Here is a 6,135-nt window from a genome sequence, read left to right as displayed (position 1 = left end):
CTTTATCAAAGTGAAGAAGATCTACTCTATTCCTAGCTTTCTGAAAATTTTATCATAAATGGATGATAATTTTGTCAAATATTTTTTCTGCAACAATTGAAATGATTATATGATTTTTCTTTTTTTAGGCTATTGATATTGTGGATTATATTGCTTGATTTTTGAATATTAAGCCAGCATTCTATTCCTGGAATAAGCCCAACTTGGTCAGAGTAATAATTATTTTTATATTTTGTGAATTCTACTTGTTAATGTTTTGTTACGAATGTATGTCCATATTTACGAGAAATATTGTTCTGTAGTCTTATCTTATACTGTCTTTGTCTGGTTTGGGTATAAAAATACTTGTTTTATAAAATAATTTGGGAAGTATTTCTATTTTCTGAAAGAGATCATGTAGATTTCAATATAGAATTGGTAGTGTTAATTCTTTTTTATATAGCTTGGTAGAATTTTTCAGTAGAACCATCTGGGCCTAAAGATTTCTCTTTTGATAACTCATAAATTATGAATTCCACTTCCCACTCTAATTGTGTATTTTATATTGAAAGAATTATAGTCGTTTTTCAAGGATTGGTATATTGTATCTAAGCTGTCAAATGTATATGTGCGGAGTTGTTTCTAGTTTTTCCTTATTACCCTTCTGATGTTTTTAGGGTGTGTAGTGATAGACTCTGTTTCATTCCTGATACTGGTAATTTCTGTCTTCTGTTTTTTATTTGTTTGTTTTTTGTTTTTGTTTTTGTTTTGTTTTGTTGGTCTTGCTAGAGGTTTGTCAGTTTATTGATCTTTCAAAGAACTACCTTTTGTTTCATTGATTATTTTTCAATTTTTTAGTTTTAATTTAATTAATTTCTGCTGTTACATTTCTTTTATCCTTCCTTTCACTTGCTTTTTACTAATTTTGCTCTTCTTTTTCTCATTCCATGAGGCAAGAGCTTAGATTTGAGATATTTTCCCTTTTCTAAACTCAATTTTTTAAAACATTTTTTAATCAAGAAGAAAGGTTTGTGCATGGTTTAAATTTAATTAATATGGAAGAAAAAGCTTTTCACAGGTGTGCATATTGTATAAAATTGTCATATTTCTATGATTCATTTAAATGTCCACATAGTTAACATCATACCCATTGAATATTGTACAATGTATCATATTCCAGATGTAGGCATTAAAATTTAGAAGTTAACAGTTTATTTATTAAGAATGATGGTGGAGGAAAGATTTCCCACACTTCTCTACACTACAGCGTTCCAGCCTGGTCTAGTCGTCCTCAGAGGTTGGGCAGGAGATGCCCATAAGGGATCTGCTCCCCCAAACGAGCCATGAACAGCTCAGAACCAAGAGCAGATATGAAGACAGGCAAGAGTGAGTGTCAGTGTATGGCATCCATTCTCCTCCCCTTTGCCCTCAGGCTCCAGCCAAGTGAGATTGAGGGATCCAGGCCCTGGTCCTCTTCACAGGCACCCCCAGCATTGGTCATCTATGCATGAAGTTCAGCCCAATGTCTTTCAAGAGGGTTGCAACCACCAAAGAGTTAAAATAGATCAACAGACTCCAAATAGACAAGGCTTTTCAACTCTACCACTTACCAGCTGTGTGACTTTGGGCAAATGGACAATCATCTCTGTGATTCATCTGAAAAATGGGGTGATATTTGTGTTGCCCTCATAGAATTGTTGTGAGAGTTAAGAAGTCATGCTGTTTGAAGCTATTAGAGCAATGTGTCGCAGGAGTGAGAACCAGATCAATGCTGATATTTGTTCTCTCTGTCCCTATCAAAAAATTCCTTCAGTCCTTTCTGTTTAAAACTCACATAAATAAACCAGTAATATAAGTAAACCTTTGATGGTGGAGGAATGAAGAAATCTTCAATTATTGTTATGTTCATCTGCACCCCTACCCCAAGCAAACCCTTCTGTAACCAAGAAAAAGCAGTTATTCAACAATATTGCAGATGCTTATTCAAAAAGCCAGGGGCCCGGGAGGGGTACACAGAACCGGTCCAAGCAGAGTGCAGACAGGTTTGCATGCTTCCACCCATCCACTGCTTTCTTGTGGATGATTGGATAAACACAACCAGGGCATTTGTGTCAAATTACACTGTAGATAGATGGTGTGTATAAACAGTCTCCTGGAAATGGCCAGCGCTGCTGGCAAGCCAGCCCCTACCACAGTTTCCCAGGTGTGGCATGTGGTGAGGCAGGCACTTTTTTGGACTAACTTGACTCAAGTATCAGGGCTGCTGAAGACTGAAATACCCTGCTTGTGGGATTCAGATGCAGGCATCAAACCTTCAGACAACTCTCCTCCATTAAAACAATGGAGAGAATCAGAAGTGCCTCCACCCAGCCAAGGGGCTTCTAGCCCATTCTTTCTCCTCTCGCTTTCGGAACATGCAGGCTTCTAAGAACACACAAGAGTGTCAAACACATAAACACACTAGACCCTTGTCGCCTCCCCAGGCTGAGTTCACATTTCCCTGTCTGTCTACTCCCACTGGATCTTCTTTCTGACTATAGACTCAGAGGTTCCAATCCCCTCCTCAGGTTTGGTCATTAGCTAGAACAACTCACAGAACCTGGAGAAACACTTTACTTATATTACTGGTTTATTATAAAGGGTACAACTCAGGAACAGACAAATAAAAGAGATACATAAGACAACTTCTGGGCACGGAGCTTCCATGCTCTCTCTGGGTGTGTTCACCAGCTTGGAATCTCCCTAAAACCCAATGTTTAGGGGTTTCTATGTCATCATTGATGAAAACTATTGGCCATTGGTGATTAACTCTGTCACCAGCCCCTCTCTCTTCCCAGAGGTGGGGCTGAAAGTTCCAACCCCATGATCACATGGTTAGTTCTGTGAACCAGCCCCAATCCTGAAGTTATCTGCAACTCCTACCAGTCATCTCATTAGCATACAAAAGACAATAAAATAAAGGATTTTAGGAGGTCTGAGCCAAGAACCAGGAACAGAAGACCATACATTTATTTTGTATTATGACACAGGGTCCAGGTACTCACCTTCTATGAAGGGTTGGACACATTAGCTCCTTCACAGGAGTACAGTCCCTTTGCACTGTGCACCCCACACATGCACGCACACATACACACACACAAATATACACATACATATCCATAAGCACACATATGCATACACATCTACACATATGCATGCACACATACACACACAAACACACATATGCATGTATGTATGCACATGTATTCTTTTTTACACGTACACATGCACACACATATACGCAGTTACACAGTTACATGAACACGCACACTAGTTATCTGTCTGAATATTATAAATACCCTTACAAAATACAAAATGTGAAAAGAACTGGCACAGGGCAGATTAATTCTGACCTAAGGACTGCAAAAAGCATCCTGGGATGCAGGAGGCAGAGGCTAGGAGGAAAGAGAAGGAGAAAGGAGGTGCATTTAATGATGCAAAGGTCTGGTCTTCCCAGCTATTCAGCTCCTGCAATGCCTTAGCTTTGCTGGAAAAGGTTTCTCTGTGGTCTAGAGTCTTACAACTGAATGTCTTTGAAGCTACACTGCACCTGCTTGCCAGGCTGCAGGCAATAATGTGTTGGGAAAGTGAATGTGTTTCTTTTTTTTAAATTATAAATAAAGATGCAATATGTTTGTTCAAATGACATTCAAGTTTGGTGTCGTGTGGTTGGTTTTCAAAAGTATAGAAATATAAATCATACTATCTTTATTTTATTCCCGTAAACCTAGATTTGATTTGATAGCCGGAGCATGAAGCAATTTTAAAATTATTTAGTACCTGACATTTTATTTTTCTCTAACTTTAATTATGGAATTATTTCAAATACATAAGGGGAACACATTGTACAACTCTCCCATCCACCACTTAGATCCAATAATTGCTAACATTTTGTCATATCTGCTTTATGTATATACATTGGTTTTAAAGTCATTTAAACATAACTTTCAGACATAAACACATTTCACCATTTAACAGTTCAGTAAGAATGTCCTCAAAATAAGGACATTCTCCTAGAGAAGCACTGTGCTGTTATTACACCTAATAACATTAACAATAATTTTATAATACCATTCAATACTCCACGTAGTGAAATCCCCTCTAAATTGTCTTTCATGCTGGTCAGTTGACCTAGGAGTCTATCAGGGTCCATACTTGTTGTTATGAATGCTGCGTGTTTTTAGCTGTTTTTGTACTCGAAACATTCTCACCCTTTTGCTGACTTTGACTTTTGGAGGAGACCAGGCCTATCAACTATAGAACATCACTCTCTGGACTTGTCTCATTGCTACTCCCTTGTGTAATTTACCTTGTTGCTTTATCCTTGTTTCATCCGGTAAACTGGAAGTGCAGGATCTGGGCTTGACCTTTGATTCAAGTTAAGCATTTTTAATGAGAATACAGCATCAGCGTTGTTGCGTGCTAGATACTGCAGCATCTCATGCTGTCAGGTTGATCGTGTATGCATGACACTAAGCTTGATCCTGTAAAGGTGCTGGCAGCCAGGTGTCCTCACTGAGAATGAAAAATGTTTTCCTTCTCCAGGTAGCACTGTGTGGTTAGCCAGTTCTCCACACTTTCATCTCTGAGTGCATTAAATCGCTTTGTCCCACTCAATTATTTCCTCTAGAGCTGCAGGAGGGGAACTGCTAATTCTTTCATTTTGTCTAGATTTATGAGCTGGCATTGTTCTGTTAACCAGGGGTGCAGAGGGGGAGACTTTTATTGCCAGACTCAGGGAAGCTGGTTTTCTCCTAAGAAGTAGTAACAGAATTTGGCCTCTAGGGGCTGTGCGGGAGAATGGAGGACCGCCCCGCTCCCACCGCCCCCGGCCAGGGTCCAGTGTCTGACCTTCATGGCCAGGGAGCAGGGAGTGAATGGGGGTGGGACACTGGGTCTGTGAGAGAACCAGACTGTGTGGGGAGAACTACCTAAGACTGGGAATCTTTGGGGTAAAGGAGCCTTGTCAAAAGAAGAGTTTCAAGTATGCCACTGTATGTCAAATCCTGTATCTCCTTTGGGACACCTGCAGTAAGGAGCCGCATTGTTTGTTAGGGCTTCTGCAGTCCGTAGACTCCGTAGTGGCTAGTGCTCAGTCTTGTTGCCCTGGTGATGGCAAGTGGCCCAAGAAGCACAGTCCCTTCTCTCCTTTTCTTGACTTGATGCTGTAGGAGTGGAAAATGGAGGCACATTCGGTCTCACTTGCAATTCGGCACTAAAATGGCTTCTCAGAACTTGCACAAGACACTGAGTTTGGAAGGTCAGTTGTTGCGGTGACTCACAGTAGCGCAGGCCGATTGTATTAAGTAGAAACATGGACAGGCAGCACCGGCCCTCCACTGAGCTCCAAGGGCTGGCCAGAGCTCTGCAGCGCCTCCCATCGCTCGCCCAATGTTGCCAGAGCCTGGGTTTCTCTACAGGGAACAACAGAGAAGGCCAGCAGCCTTACTATGTTACATTATGACAGGTGCTCATTAGGGCTCCATCCCATCCCAAATAAGCATTCGCTTCCAGCTCTAGGATAAGGCAGCCCCGGGGTTCTCCTCTGGAGGCAGGAGAGCACGTCAGGTACAGGTATCTGAGGGAGACCCTTCCCCAAGATTCCCCACCAGCGGCTCCAATCTCATCTGCTCAAGAATGTACAGCCTTGCTTTCGATAACGGGCCTCCTGGTTCCTTTTTCTTGCCTATCTCTTTTTCTTCCTTTCTCTTTCTTTCTCCCTCCCTCAGAAGCTCTAGGGTCGCTGCTGTGTTCTTTCATTCCAAGGCCTTCACTTTCCGTTTCCAATAGAAGATTTGGAAATCGCCTCCCCGGGGGTGCTTCTTTCAGAAGTGCTTCACATGGAGCATCTTACTAAATCACAAAGGGGCGAATCCGTGCGCGGGGCGGAGGGATCGCTGACATCCGCCGCAGCAATTTCGCTCGCGGTGCGACTCTCCAGCCCAGGGTGGGGTCGGGGGTCCCCAGCGCTAGCGCCCAGGGTAGCGGGTCCCTGCATCCGAGGTTTGGACGCGGCGGCCACGAGGCCCGGTCTGCAGGCGCTACTCCTGCAAGCCGGGGTCAGTCAGTTTCAAACGGAAATGATTATGATCACAGTGATAATAACGATCTTAATAG

Source organism: Pteropus alecto, unplaced genomic scaffold, assembly GCF_000325575.1.
Source record: "Pteropus alecto unplaced genomic scaffold, ASM32557v1 scaffold219, whole genome shotgun sequence".
Classification (NCBI taxonomy): Eukaryota; Metazoa; Chordata; class Mammalia; order Chiroptera; family Pteropodidae; genus Pteropus; species Pteropus alecto.
The sequence above is the reverse complement of the archived record's forward strand: the minus strand, read 5'-3'. Positions refer to the sequence as shown.